The sequence below is a fragment of the Stegodyphus dumicola genome, chromosome X1, assembly GCF_044657685.1.
Source record: "Stegodyphus dumicola isolate Sdum_Otavi_A_Nest chromosome X1, ASM4465768v1".
Lineage (NCBI taxonomy): Eukaryota > Metazoa > Arthropoda > Arachnida > Araneae > Eresidae > Stegodyphus > Stegodyphus dumicola.
The window spans coordinates 36,666,011-36,682,543 of NC_140780.1; positions in this window are offsets into that span (position 1 = coordinate 36,666,011).

Genomic DNA, 16,533 nt, shown 5'->3' on the forward strand with positions numbered 1-16,533 from the left:
AGATGTAATGTAGAATGCTGTTTCTGAAGCATTTTGAACATGAAAAAGTAATTGGAATTATGCGTTTACCAAATATACGCCTACGAATCTTTAAAAGATTCAACAGATGGATACACAAAAAAGGCCTATTTAAAACAGTACGATTATACAATGCAATTTCTAATACTGTTATCTATAATACAAGAAAAGTCTCGCTCCATGTAAGTACAAGCGTCAGAGAACTACGCGTAACCACTTATATTAGAATGACTGTGTAAAATATTTCTAGTGTACCTAACTCAAACGAAATTTTACCAAAATGTGAATTTTTTTCCGATGGAGTTAATGGCTTCTTAATAATCAACTAAGGAAACCAAAGAATGATTTTTGAAATTATGAATAACTATAGTGCAGTTTTTGTTTATTTATTCTGCCAATTAACGTTGTTATATAATTAGATTTGTAAAAATAACTAGATTAGAAGTCACCAAATAAAGTGGATTTCATTTCTACAGTTATTTCTATTAATTGTTTTACTTCGGGACATGGATCTTATATTAAGAGGATGACTGATATTTATCACGCTCATGAAAGAAATAAAGTATCAGTCTTTCGCTTAGCTCATTCTATCTTGTTTTTCCATTTAGAAACAAACTCCTAACTGAATTTCTAAAAATGGACTGTAGGTATAATAGCTTGTATAAAAGGTAGAAGGCACAAGGCAAAAGCAAGCGAATATTAAAATCTTTAAAACAGCTAGAAAAATCTTTTGGCAACAAAGCAACCCATAATCAATAAAGGAAGTTGTCCCGACTTAAGTTAACTCTTAAATTGTGCTTTTCCTTATTTTCGTTGGAGACTTTTGAAACGAAACTTCTCAAAATGCCTTGAATGGTATCTGGAAGAAAATAAGTCTATTCTTTTTCAAAACCGAGATAGAAACGACTCATCAGTTCTTTCATGTAAGAGAAGAAGTTGTAAATCTTGTCAAGCAATTAAGATTTGTAAGTTGACTGTGATGGTGTCAGTGAACTGTTGGACCCACATATCTAACAGCTGACAATCGATGAACTTATAGAAATTCGTGAGCAAACTGCTGCTCAAAATGTAAACAGCTCAGACCCCCAATACACAGAAATGTTACAAGCTTTGGAGAATGTGGAATTAAAAAAATTAGTAGTTAGCTGTGAGAAACTTTACGTGACAAAAATCATCATTGAGTCGTCAACTTAACTAGACAAATCTTATGAAACCTCGATTTTAAAATAGCTTTGGTTAATGTAGCGCATTTATTTTAATACAATATTGCATACGTGTAGAAACTATTTTTTGTTACACACCTTTCTTCTAAATAAGTATTTTTAAAGCATGATCCTATTTAAATAAAATTGGCATCTATTTATATGTAAAGTTAGATCCCGACTCACGCACTTATTGTCAGGTCCACCTATTAATTAAGTCAGAAGTATTACTATGCGTAAAAAACCACTTATAATTTTGGAAACATGTGAATCGTCCGGGTGTAGTAATTGAAATGGTTAATTCACTTCTTCTATTTGTAAAATTTGCCGTTGTTTTATAAACCCTCAAAATGTGTAAGCTATTTTACTTTCTTGTGACTATTATATATACGATTACTTCTAACTAATATTACGTATACTACTATTCTATTCATATTCTCTGCTTTCTAGTAAAATGATATTTGGATCATTTTAATTTGCACACTATGGAATTTTCGAAGATTAGTTTACTATTTTAAATTAAATTAAACAGTAAATCATGACATATTTTATAGTAGTTTATTAGTTCATCTTTGCTAAATATGTTATAAGGTATTTCTCCCGCTTTCCTAGAGCGCCTTCGTGGTGTAGTGGTTCTGCACGCTGGCCGGTATTCCAGAGGTCCGTGGTTCGATTCCCGGCGAAAGCGATTGGGGCTCATTTTTCATCTCTCCGGCTTTTCCAAAAACATTCCTAATGATTCTACAGTGGCGCTCGAACTCAAAAGGTGGTGGATGATGATTTCTCCCCACCCACAATTTGGCGACTGGATCTATTTAAAAAAAAAACCAGTCTCCCTTCTAAAAAGGGGAGTATATAAGGTTTTTCTCCCACTTTTCTAGCGTGCCTTCGTGGTGTAGTGGTTCTGCATGCTGAGCCGGTATCCAGAGGTCCGTGGTTCGATTCCCGGCGAAGGCGGTTGATAATTTTTCATCTCTCGCTTCCTAAAAATCTTAATGTCTCTACAGTGGCGCCCGAACTGCACTGAAAAGGATTGTGGATGATGACTCTCCACACCCAGGATTTGGCGAGTGGGTCCCCTAAAAAACCACAGTCGCCCTTTAAAAAGGGGAATATATAAAGTATTTCTCCCACTTTCCTAGCGTGCCTTCGTGGTGTAGTGGTTCTGCATGCTGAGCCGGTATTCCAGAGGTTCGTGGTTCGATTCCCGGCGAAGGCGTTGCTAATTTTCCATCTCTCTGGCCTCCAAAACATTCCTAATATCTCTACAGTGTATTGCTCATTTTGTGCACCGTAGATTCATGGAAAATTCAAATGTACGTTTCACATTTTCATATGTATGTGCATAGCTAGATAAAGTTCAGTTCATAGACATGACTGCAGATAAATTGATAAAAACATATATAATAGCATGATTAGGTCTTTCTAAAAGATTTTCCCTAATTCCTGCTTTAAGCAAATACCTGCATGTGCAACAATAATATGACCTAAGGAAATTCATAGTTCTTCAAAAATCGTATTGAACATATCCTTACATTACATTTATTAATGTCAATAATGACACATGTTGCTCGGTTTTTTGCCTCAAAAATTAATTTTTGTGTCCTAGTTAACAAACACCATCTACGCTTTCCGCTGGTAAATAACCAAAGTCTGCAACGAGACCAGCGTTAAATTATTTTTCAACAGATCCAGTGTTCAAGGAACGTGTTTCGCATATTACGCGATTATTATACAATTAATCTTTCCTTTCATTTTTTTATTTTAAAACTCATTATGCTCATTGCACATCATTATTCTGATAGGATAAAAGATAATTGTGCGCAGAATCTGATATTCATCTACTTGTTTATGTCATAGTCTATTTCTATTTTATATAAATTTCCTTTTATTTATTTTTGTATTTACTGTAGTTTTTAAGTACATAATTATATGGCTCAAAATCAAGTAATCTGTTTGGAAAGGAATCCCAGGTCTCTCTATTAAACATTCCTTGTGTGTTCTCTTTTATAATGCACTTTCAAACGTTTACCTTAAATATCAAATGATAAATATTTTGTTTAGGTAGATGAAATAAGTATTCACCTAGACTGATATACCTATTTAAACCGACTGAAAACTGTAGAGACATTACGATTTTTTGAAAGCATGAAAGATGAAAAATGTGCAATGCCGTCGCCGGGACTCGAACCACGGACCTATCGAATACGCGCCGAGTGTGCTGACCATTACAACACGAAGGCATGTTAAGAAAGCGAGGAGGAATACCTTATAAAACAAATATCAAAATTATCAAAAATTATTACTGCGCTGTTTATAAATACCCGTTAAAAACCATAAAATCAGCATATTAAGAATTAGTATTCATCAAGACAATGTCTTTGGTAAAAACACAAAGATTTATGAAAGAGTAAGTAAGATTAATATTTATGTAAAAATAGTAGATTTATATAAGAAGAGTAAAATATTTTACTCAAACAGTGTTGCTTAAGGAAGTTTTTGTGACACTCGAGTGTTTAATAGATATAATTGCACATAGCATGCTGAAAACATTTTCCTGATATGATAATTGTACTGAATATAAAAGATTAAAAAAGCATAAAAATGTTTTTCAGTACAGTTTAATCACAACTTAATGTAAAAGCAATTAACCAAATATTTATAAAAGCGCGCCAACAAGGATAGTGGCACAGATGGTATTTAATAAATAAGAAAAACAGGAAAATGAATGCATTTTCGCTTCTATTGTTAGAACTGCTGGCTTTCCTGCTACAGTATTCTGGTGAACGGGAAATTCTGGAAATCTTGGATATTGCCTCATGCATATTGGTGGTTCTCAGGTGATATTACTTTCTTCATTGACAGTCTACAGACCTTGTCATGCAAATGAGGCACCGAGGTTCGGATATTGGGCAAACGGAGGGACATGCGGTTGTTTAAAAGTCATCAAAGCTGCTAACCTTTTGTTTCCCGCCCCAGCACTGGCTTCTCAACAGAACTTGGGAACAATGTCTGTTGAAAATGTGATGAAGTGGCATATATTCCGAAGTTGGGTTTACTTTATTACTTACGTAAAGTGAAAGCTCTCATCATATTTTTAACATTTCCTTTTTATGTCGTACTTCAACATGCTCTTCTTGTAAATTTTCCGCTGTCATTCACAGCGAACTTCAATTTTTCCAGTATTAAATATTCAAAAGGCAGTTCTGCTTGCTCTTCTTCAAGGGGCTCTTGTAATACTTCGCTCGTGTATTAAGTTTAATCAGTTTCGTGGAACTCACGTGGCGAAAGGCACGCCTAAGTAAGCGCATCAACTGTTATTGATCGGTAAACTTCCGGATGATAAAAAGGAGGGAGAAATCAGGTGGATCAGTGTATTCAGGCATGCACAACAATTTCTCCGTTTATCGGAAAATAATTTTTCTTACTCTAATATAAATTTCTATCCCTGATGTTATGTTACTTTTTTTATTCGATGGGAGTTGCTATATCTGCTAAATTACAGAGGCTTGATAGCATCAAAATTGCAATCATTGACAAATACATATCACATAATAGCTCAGTAATTCCATTTTTAAGGACCCATTTGGTATATTTATCCCATTGTGTCGCATGTGCGCCGTTCAAAATACATGCTCAAACATTTATACATATATTTTTGCGATTAAGGATTTTCTTTACAGATTTTTATATTTTTAAAGCAATGAGGTTTTGAAAACACTAATTTCAAAAAACTAATTAAAATACTTACTATAAACTGTTTCAATATTCATTGTTTTGATTGAATTTCTGTTCTTTGGAGATGACATATGAAAAGTTTTCTAATTATAAATTATAGTTTTATATGTATATATATAAGATGTATATACGATAAAAATGAGAATATTTAATCAATAAATACTAATAATATCACGCAAAATACTGCAAAATTAATTAATTAAATAAGAGATAAAATGTATGGAACTGATGTCATCCAAGAGTGTTAAATGATCTAAAGTAGAAATAAAAAGAATTTAAAGCAAAAACTTACGAAAACAAAATTTAAATAAATGTAAATTAATGCGAAACAAAACAATAAGCCTTAAATAAATATTAGGTAATAATTGAAAGTTCTTTTATATTTATTAACGAGCAGCAGAATGAATTACAACTGTATGAGCTGCAAAAGAAAACAATCAAACCGAATGCCTTTTCAATTTTAAAATAAATGCAGTTAAATGAGAATATATTTATTCAAAATTTAAATAATTTTTTTAAAAAGGTTTTAAGAAATTAGGGGAAAAATCACCAATCGGTGAAACTCACATAAAAATATGTATACAAAATGCGAAAATTAAGAATTTAACAACAGAAAACAAACAATAAATCAAAATTTTGAAACGGGGAGGATTTGGGCTCTTAATCTTAATTTTAAAAAATAGTAACTTGAAATACCAAAGAGTGTAAATAGCTAGGAAAAAGGCAACATGAAAAAAAAATAAATACAGGAAAAGGAAAAACTGCCTAAATCTTGCAGATGTGGAAATAAAAAATGCAGTAGTAAAAATCAAAAGACAACTCATATTTCTAAAAATTAATTTTCAATGCAGATTAAGAAAGAAAGTAGTCAATAAGTAAATCCAAAATCATAACATAGTGCCAAGTGTTAGCAAAAAATAAACGTTGTTGGAAATTTAAATAAAAGATAAAATGCGATCTATAAAACAAAAGTCTGAAAATAAAATTTCAAAATTAACGAAAGAAGCTAAAAATGTAAAAGGTATTTCGTTGCAATATTGCGTTCTAGAATTTTAGAAAAAAGGAAATAAAAATGCATTTTTCAAGTAACAGGCAAAAATTAAAATACGAAAATAAAAAACTGTATGAAAAAAACTATAAAAGCAATGGGATTTAACTAAATTTTACCTCCTAAGCTTCCATCTTGTAATATAAAAAACTTGGATAAGAATTTGTAGCCATCATTTACAAATTTAAAAGAAAAAGTTTCAAAATTAGGAAAAAAAAAAGATGAGTGGTCGTATTCCTGGAAAGACCAAGTTGTGTGCTGGCACCGATGCACAAGTCATTAGTGAATTTTTTAGGGCTTCTTTAGTAAAAAAAAATTTTAATAATTATATTTATTTCTTAATTTACGAAAGGAAATAATAATTTTATTATTTTTTTAAATTAGGTCAGATCAATAAGAGGAATGCAAATTTTTTAAAATTTTATCCCAAATGTTATAAGGCAAATTGAATCTGGAGCAGTAAAACATTAAATATTATATTTATCTTTAATTTGAGGAAGGAAAAATTTAATCTTAATATTTTATTTTAAACGGGGCCAGATTAAAAGAAGAAATACGAATTGTTTTTTTACTTTATTATAAATGTTATAAAGCAAATTGACTGAGGAAGTAGGAGAAATGGCAAGAAATTGAAGTAAGGTAGTAAGTTAACAGTAAAAGTCCTGACCTATTTGGCATATATTAAGACTGGAATATGAATGGTCTTTTGTTAGTAACAAAAACAAAGAATACTTAAGGTACGCCCACAAAGTAACCGAACGAATCAAAAGATCAAATAATAAAATAAAAATTAGTAAGGATAAATGTATGTTTGGAAAGAGTGGCATCTCCTGAGCCATTTTAAACCTGTTATTTTATCATTTGCTTATCAAAATGCCTGAGTCATTTCCATTGACACATTGAAGCATTGAAGCTGTGAAGACATTGTGCAACGTTTTGTGTGTTACCTTTATTTATTAAATATCATATTCTTTGCACTTAAACCATAACATTCAGTTCAATAGCAATATTGAAAAATAATTTTAAAATGAGCATATATTTAGAATTTCTGATGTACAGTTCCGCTCGCTGGAGACAAAAAGGTTCCCACCCGTAGAGTGTTGCCATTGCTCACTTTGAAATCCTTGAGTTTGTTAATCAAAAATTCGTTAAAGGTTTACAAAATATGAAATTGACAATAAAAAAATCCAACTTTCAAATTTGGATTTTCAGATGCCCATATTTGCAGTAGGATTACGTCATTCAAAATTGGATGGCTCTATCTACCGTTGTTTTATCACAATGCGAAAAATATACATACATTTATGCAGATTTTTCATTATTTAATTTCTTCAAATATAATGCAGGAGTCTAACATTTGGTGGCAACGGTTTGAAAAGTGAAACGGACACTTATAGTGATTCAACGCAAAATCGCTAAACGAAAACAATAGTCCTTTCAGGGAAAAAACCCTTTGAACTAATAAAAAGCACGAATGTCTAAATTACAGGCTAAAGTTACGCTAATTGCAGTTTTTTATTACAAAGGACTTATTCATCATGATTTTTTTCACTGAAAATCAGTAAATTAATCACTACTTTTACAAGGACGTGCTTTTTCGATTGAGAAACAAGAAAACGAAGAAACGTTTTGATTCTTGGCAATGGTATCGTTTACATGATAACGTTACGACAAATACAGTATTGCCTGCATAATAAGGGTGTTTCTAAAGGAATATCGGGTTTTTAACGCTTTGTAGTATTTATTACGTAAAACTTAAAATCATAATTAATACATGAAATGAAAGAGCAACTGAAACAGCTCTGTTTGTTGGTCATCGCGCATGCGCCAGAAAGCGCTAGTAGCAAAAATGGCGACTGGTGAACAGAAAGCTTTTGTGTTTTGCAGTTTGCGAAGACCGAATCTGTAGTATCCGAATCTTCAACGTAGTAAAATAAAAGTTGAATGGTTGTATTGTTGGAAAGACACACTTTGAGTGGTGGGAGTGCTGCTTTTGTAAAAATGAAAAATGTAAATAATACTAATTTTTTATTTAAGAAAAACAGATTTTACGTTTTTAGTTTAATTATAAATTTTGGCAAATTAATATAAGTGTAAAAAGTGCTTATTTTCTTTAAAATACGAAAAATTAATTGGTAGTAGGATAAGTCAAGAAATAGAAAATAGTGAGTTAACAATAAAACGTCTGCCTGCTTGGCGTATAATAGATCTGGAATAGAAATTGACTTTTGCTAGTGACAGAGATAGTAGGAGTATTTATATATTTATAATTGCTACAAATCCAGTCAGTACTTCTTTTCAGATTTTAGTATATACTGTCATTAGATACAAAAACGGTTAGAACGATCTAATATGCAGATTTTGAAGCTGCAATTGAAAAAAAAAAAAGGAATTTTACTATGAATAAGTGTAGTTTTGAGCAGATGAATTTCTTTATGGTCATCAAATTTTATAGCAGATTTTTTAACTCTTAAGATTTGGTTAATTATTCGGCTGGCAATTACGTTTTTAGAGATATTGAATGTCTAGTTTATTAATTTATTGGTATTAAAGTTGAAAAGCGTAATTTTTTTACAGTTATGATGATACCAAATTTAAATTTAATCCTATTAAAATTTACTATTTAATATTCATGTTGAAGAAATTAAGTAAAGAAATAAGTACCTTAAAAATGTTGCAACATTTCAGTCAGAGAGAGCATTTTAATTTGATAATACTATAATTTCAAATTATTGTGAAAATTTTTAACTATTTTAAAAATGAGAAAAATGAGAAAATTTTTAGTAGAGAAAATTATATAAAATTTGTGAATCTGAATATTATTATAATGAATATTTCACATATTAATGAGGAAAGTGAGTTACGAAATGGAATAACTATAATAATATTGAATATGAGGTAAAGTAAAAAGGTACTGAAATGTATTAAAAAAGTAATGATGTATGAAAGTGTGATGAATCATTTGTTTAATAAATTATATAAGGAATAATTAGAAGTAGAGGGCAAGCTTTGATGCAGGAAATACTGATTCAGAATCAGAGGAATATTGATTCAGAATCAGAGGCATTTTTGGCATCTAAATAATAGGACTTTAAGCTTCTCATACAAATAAGGTGAAGATTACCTCCAATATAAATAAAAGTAATAACGTATTTTGCATAGAAGTAATTATTTTGGGGAATGTTTTAATGCAAATATTAAAGGATCAGTTATTTTATGAAAGGAATGGAGGTCTTTTGGAATAAAAGCTTGAACAACGCGAAACAACATACTAAACAATTAAAGAGGAGTTGCCAAATTTTCATACATCGAAATGTTAGATTTTACAGAACTGTGGAGTGGTCAGTTAGTACAAATTGTAAATAAGAATGAAACCGTAATTTCAGTAGAACTTGATAATATTTATTATGTTAAAAAGTATATCATAGACTTAAAAATTAAAATATTGTAATTTTCTGTGATTACTTAACTTATATAAAAGTAAATAGCGGGTATCACCGCTATTTACTTTACCGCTATAACTTTTCCGTATTTTCTGTGTACTGTGATAAAACTGAGAAAAATGTACAAGTCTCTCCCGAAGGAATCAAAGCTTAATTACGTTTTTTTTTTCATTTATGCATTTCTTCAAAATAGTAAGAGAAATTTGTACATGCTTTTACTTGTCACCAAACCGATAAGCAAAGAAATGTCATAGTCTACAAAAATAATTTTTTTATCAGTTATGATTCTACATGAAGGTGTGCGTGATACTTATCACTTTACGACTGTAGACTGTGAAAGATATTTAGAGCTATAAAAATGAAAAAGACGGATTTTGAAATTGTCATTTAAGAAAGTAGTTACGAGAAGTATATGAGTGTAAAAGTATATGAGAACAAGAGGAGCAAAGTAGGAAAATGCGAACCAACGTAAACTCTGAGGAATACAAAGAAATCAGTAAAGGACAAAGAACGATAGTTTATATTTTTATTAGTCCAAAGAGGCTTTGCCCCTGAGGGACTATTGTTTTCTTTTTGCGGTTTTGCGTCGAATCACTCTGAATGTCCGTTTCACTTTTCAAACCGTTGCCACCAAATATTACCGTCCTGTATTATATTTGAAGAAATTAAAAAATGAAGAATATGCATAAATGTTTGCGTGTGTCTTGCACTGTGATAAAACAACTGTACCTAGAGCCATCAAATTTTGAATGACGTAATCCTACGACGAATATGGGCATCTGGAAGCCCATATTTTAAATTTGTTTCATTATCGATTACATATTTTGTAAAATTTTAACTTGTTTTTGATTAACAAACTCAAAGATTTCACAGCGAGAAATGGCAACGTTGTACAAAAAAAACATTTTTATCTCCGGCGCGTGAGACTATGTATCAGAAATTCTAAAGATATGCTCAATTTAAATTTAGTTTGCGATATTGCTCTTGAACTGAATTTTATGGTTTAAGTGCGAAGAACATGATATTTAATAAATAAAGGTAGCACACGAAATGTTAAAAAAACGTCCCTATGGACGTAATTTAAAATCTGAAAACTTTCAGATTTTTTTTTCTTTTATTTACTTATTTTTTTTGGGGGGGTGGGGCAGTTATATAGATATCGTAAAATTTTGGTATCGGAAACCTCGAAGACCAAACACTTTGCAGTGCTGTCCAAGGAACCTGAAAATTCCTAAAAATAAATAATACACATCAATTAATTAATTAATTAATTAATTAATATCTCTTGCATTAGTAGAGCCCAAATCCGAGATATAAGCTCTGTGTAATTAAAAATAAAGGATGTAAGTGCATTGGAGCCTTTATCATTATATAAAAGCAAACAAAAAAATGGAATACAATATTTAGCAACTCAGTTTTGTATGAGAGAGAGAGAGTTTGTCTCTAGATTAAGAAAGTGCAAATTTGCCTAATGCTAAAGCAAAGACATTGCAGTTAATTAAGCGGTCGGCAATGGAATCGCAAGACACAAATTTTAAGATCCCGCTCTTCTTCACTCACTAATAAAGCTAGGTATTTTTTTCGGTACCAGGTGTTTTCTGACAGTGAATCATTGCTTCAGAAGCTTTCAATTAATAACAATATCTGGCCAGAATTAATCTACCTTTTTATTTAATAAAAATTTATCAAGTTTTTTTGAATATATGGAAAACGGCGGCAATAAATTTTACATCAGAAATTGGTTCAAATGAAAGAAGTATGCTGCTGCAGCTTTAGGCTTAGTATCCTGAATCTGCCAGCTGTGTTGTGGCTTTATACACTGTTTCATTTACAGTAACATAAACGTTCTCGCTCTCTCTCTTTTCGCACTAGAGTTTTGTTTGCTAAACGAAAGGAGAATAATGGGAATTCGTAACCGAAATCGTAGTAGTGAGTTTTGCTGTTGTTACCGTAGTCGACATGCCTTCCCGCAGAAGCTGCTGTTAGATTAAAAGTAAATGCCGGATACTGGGCACTTTTGGTAACTGTGACTTGAATTGGGTTGGGTTGTTTGACAGAGTTGTCATTTACAGATTCAGGTAACAGCACTTGTGTTGTAACCAATTAAATTTTTCATACGTTCCAGTAAGTAGCCGTAACGCAAGGAGACTTAGATTTTATGTTTCTGTTATTTTAAGTCAACTAATAAATGGTTAGAAAATAAATTCAACTTAATATTTTACATTTTCTTGTATGTGTTGCTATCGTAGTCTATTTAAGCTAAAGATGTCAACTCAGTACCACATTAGAGATAACGTTTGAGGGTTAATAGTTGGTAGACGTTAGTTACCATAGTTACTTAGTTAAAAGGTCATTTCTCAAATTCTTATAACAAAGCCAAATGTTTGCTTGCATTTTCTAAAAAAAAAAACTAACGGCAGATTTTGTTTCCTTGTGTCCTACTCAATTACATATTTTATTTACTAATCTAAAGATGAGTATCTTCTTATAGTTAGCTAACCTCCGTTTGCTACATCATGAATTATCCGTGAATTAAGCAATATTTAAGATAACAAAAGAATAAAACACTGAAAAAATTTTCTTCCTTGGGCAGCTTAAATAAGCTGTCACATTAAGTTTTTGGCTTCTTTCAAAATAGCTGCTACTTAGGTCGAAGAGAGGAAGCTAATAAAATTCCTTCTTTTGCTAGAAGGATTTTTTTCCCTTGGTTCTTTACGTGTGCTTCGCTGTGTTAATTTCCCCCTCGAAAAGTGAATTTAATTTTAACACCTGTCAATATCTATGTTGAAAACAAGTGGCACCGAAATTGCAACAGTCGATTGTACATTCTCTTTAACATGCGAAAATTTGGTATTCTTTTTTAATTTAAGCAAAGGGGAAAAGAACATTTTAGAAACTTTAGATTTAGAATTAGTTTTTTCAGGAGGAAGCGTTAGATTTTCAATTCTGCATCGCGACTTTGATGATGATTGAAAAATACTGGAGATTATTTCCGTTTAAGTGAAATTCTTTAAATAAACTGTTTCTTATGTCTTGATTAAGGGAATGCTGTTTTCTCTTACTTTTTCTCTTACTGTAGAACTGTCCGATTCCTTCTCAACAGATAAAATTAGAATCTAGAAATTTATTAAGTGTATTTTGCTTCGAAGCATGTTTATTCTCACTTTCTTGTCAGCGCAATTATCACTACTTTATCTCTGTATATTTATATTACATAATATTTAACTAGATATATTACGTTAAAAGCTACATTAAAAGTTAAATATGATATTAAAAGTTAATATCATATTTAACTTTTGATTTCTGTTTGCCTACAGACACACACACGCGCACACGTACTTAGACATACTGGGTGTTAAACATGCAGCTGTAGAACTTATTTCATGATTATTGACTCCAGACATGAATTTTCAGTTACAATATTTTTAAATAAATTACAGAATTTTGTAATCAGCATCAAGACTGAAGGGATAGGGTTTTGTAAAAATAAAATTTAACATTTCATGTAAATAGTCTAAATTATATGTCTAGCTAGCTATAATAGCTAGCTGGATCACAGCTATTAAAATAGCTTTAATGCTTCAATAAACTGAATGTAAAGCTTTCATGCCTTGATCTGTAAAATTAATAGACATATGTACAATTAATGTTTTCCTGAGAGTGACTACAAACTTAATGTGGAATGACATTTTTCTCACTCCGAAACAAAAACAACCTAAGTTTAATTAATAATTGCTCCCTAAATTTGGTAGAAAATGCTTAAATGTAACTCTGTAAATTGCATTAAAAAGTAATCGTGTCCAGTAATGCGTTCCTAACACATCTTTTTGTTTTTATTATTAAATGTGCGTTTACGTGAAAAAAACGGAACGCTTGTTTGTAACTCATTTTAGTATAACGAAGACTTAACTACAGTTTTTGCTCCACTGTCAACAATTAAATGATAAATTTTTTTAAAGATTCTTTCTACTCGGAGTATTGCAATTATCTTCATAACCTTCTATAATTTATTCCATTTAGGTTTTAAATTGAAAGGCAGTTCTAGGAGAAACGTAAACATTCTCGATTTTTTATCATCTTATTTAAGTACACATATGCAAGTAAGATGTTATCGATTTCCTACAATACTGGTTCATTATAACATAAATTAGAACTTCCTATAATTTTGCTTCAGCTTCACTGAAAATTTCCCCGGGAGCTACTGTTTCTCTGATGTATGTATTATATAGAAAGATAATAAAGAAAATTAAAAGGGCAATTGATAGCTTGCCAGTGGATTGCACAACGTAGATCAAATCTGCGTGTAATATTTTAATGAAATCTTAACTATTCTGCGAAAGATAATTAAACCTTAACTCGTAAGCTATATCTAATGGTGTCTAAATGCACCTCCAGGTTAAAAATTGATTCGAAAGAAATAAAACGAAAGAGGATGAATGAAGAAAAATGCAGGCTACATTCACAGAGGGGAAGTTGCTGTGTGTGAAAGTGTTTCTTTTTCTGCTTTGATACTTCGAGATCGTAAATATTTTCCTTCATATTATCGTGAAAACCCCAGTTCTCCATGCCGCAGCAAGGGGCATGAAGGAAGGCGCCATTTTTCCCCACCGATGTCAGCCTCACTCACAGACCCCTGTGGACCTCCACCGTACTAACTGTCACTGAGGCAAGAAAGGAAAGGCGACAAAGCGACACTTCAGTCTTGAAAGGTACTTTCTTTTAAACGCTGCGGGCTAGAGAGTGTCTCATAAACTCAGCTACTGTAGACAGCAAGAGCGCTGAAAATAAAGCTTAGTTTTTGTTTGTTTTGCTTTCCTATTATACTAAAACAGCCTATTGATTAAAACGATAGACATTATGGAATGCCTTGCTTATCGAATGATACATTAAATAATCCTTCCGATCAACAATGGTTTGTGGCAATTGAATAAATTTATCTAAAACGGACAGACTGATTATGGTTTGGAATACCGAAAAAGAACAAAAACGGAAGTTAGAAGCATGAGAGAGTCGTGTTACTAACACAAATGAAATGCTCTGCTCTCTCTAAAAAAGAACCTACTTATCTGGTTATTTAGGTTAGGTGGTAAATTTATCACTTCAAAGCATACGAAAGCTGTCTGCCACAAGGTATGCCCCCAAAAGACCTTGCTTAATGATATTTGGTTCATAATCTGGTTATGCAGGAGAAAAAAAACGAAAACTTCTTGTAACCAACCTATTCGCCGAGAGCAGAGTTCGGGAATGATTTCCTGCGTTCAGCCGTCTTATCCAATTGGCCACAAATGTTTTAATGATACACTGGATGCGAAATGTTGGGATTTCATTGAGCCTGAGGAAGACTATCACAAGTTTATATAAAAGTCTAATCTCATCATAAAGTAATTTTCTTAGACGTTAAGTATTTATATTTTTATATTAGTGTGTAAAAGGAGAAAGCCACACTGAAAGATGTATGTGATTTTTAGACACACTGAATAAAATGTCACATTTTACAAAAAGCCGTTAAAATTATATTGTTTAAATATAATTTTAACGTTATATTATATTGTTATAATTAATTAATTATAACAATATAATATAACGTTAAAATTATATTTAAACAATATATATTAATTAACGTTATATTATATTGTTATATTATATTGTTAAAATTATATTGTTTAATATTGAAATTTAGTTACAGTATTCTCTCAAATGAGGATCGCAAAAAACAATCAGACATACCTTTATAGCAACTGAGATTTGAGCCTGGACGATAGTGAATAATCTTGATCATAAGGTGTCGTGGCAAGATTTTCCTTCACTCATTCTTCCATTTCTGCCCCTCTCCCATTTTTCGGAAAGAAGTGCAGACACAGTCTGCATACAGAGTTTAAGTAAAAGATCGACCTTCCGTATTTTTTATATCAGAATGCAAGGTCAAATGCCCTCGGATTTTTGACCTGGTATTAGAAAACTGAGCATGTCAGGTTAGGTAAAAGCGATTGTAGCATCTCTTACAGGACATTAGTTAAGTTATCTAGAGTAACTCTGCAACGAAGCGAGATAAAGGAAGCTAGTTAAATAGTTCAAAATTTGACATGCGCATTGTTGTCTTCATATGCTTCACTCATCGCTTGTGTGTTCTGGTTGAGAATGGCAACAGCCTACCCTAAATGGGAAGGAAGGAAGCAACTTTCCCTTCCTTCATGATCCCAAAACAGTCATCGGAGTCACACGAATACTCGGCCACCTTTTATCAACTGAATGTAGTCCAACAGGAAAACGTTGGACATGCTTGCATAGAGTATTTCTGGCACTGCGTTTACTTTCGATGAAAAGTATTATAATCTATCAATACTGAGTAGAAGGCGAGTATGCCATGATAAATAAATTTGTCTCAACTTACATATTCCAAGCTCCAAATTTTGTGCTTAGATACCTAATAAAGCTTTCGGTTATGCACGCCGAGAGTGTCAGAGGACTCTGGAAGTTCTATCTTGAGATATTCCTCGTTTAGTCTAAGTCTGAAAGCGGAAGCAATGATGAAGTCACTTGAATTACAGCTCAGCATCTGCAGAAAACTTTTAAAAATATTGCACTAATCACATGGCAGAATTATGATTTACGAAAATCTGGCTACAGCCATGTTTATCTCAAAGTAAGCTATTACTTAATCGATTTATATGGATGATATTAAACTGAAAACTGTCCCGCATTGATGCATTTCTAGATGTGGGTTGGCAGTATTTTTATAAAGCTGTGCAATTTTGTGATTGGTTGTTTCCTTGTGTCTCAGTTCACTACAAATGTAGATTTGCTAACTTTTCTTATTTCTCACTACAAGTCACAGCAGTTTCTTACATTATATCGTTCATGTTAATTTTTTGGCAGAGGTATCAGGCCTTAAAAGCCTTTTCCTAGGTGCGGACTGATATTCCTTTGAAACCAGAAAATTTTCTGCCAAAATATCGTATTTGTTTCCAGTGTTAGTTAGTTATGATTTGCTGAATGTGCTCGATAAAATAAGCTAAATTTAGATCCAAGAAAAATATATTTGCTAGGCGCATGGGATGTAAACTGATAAAAGTATCCCAATGAT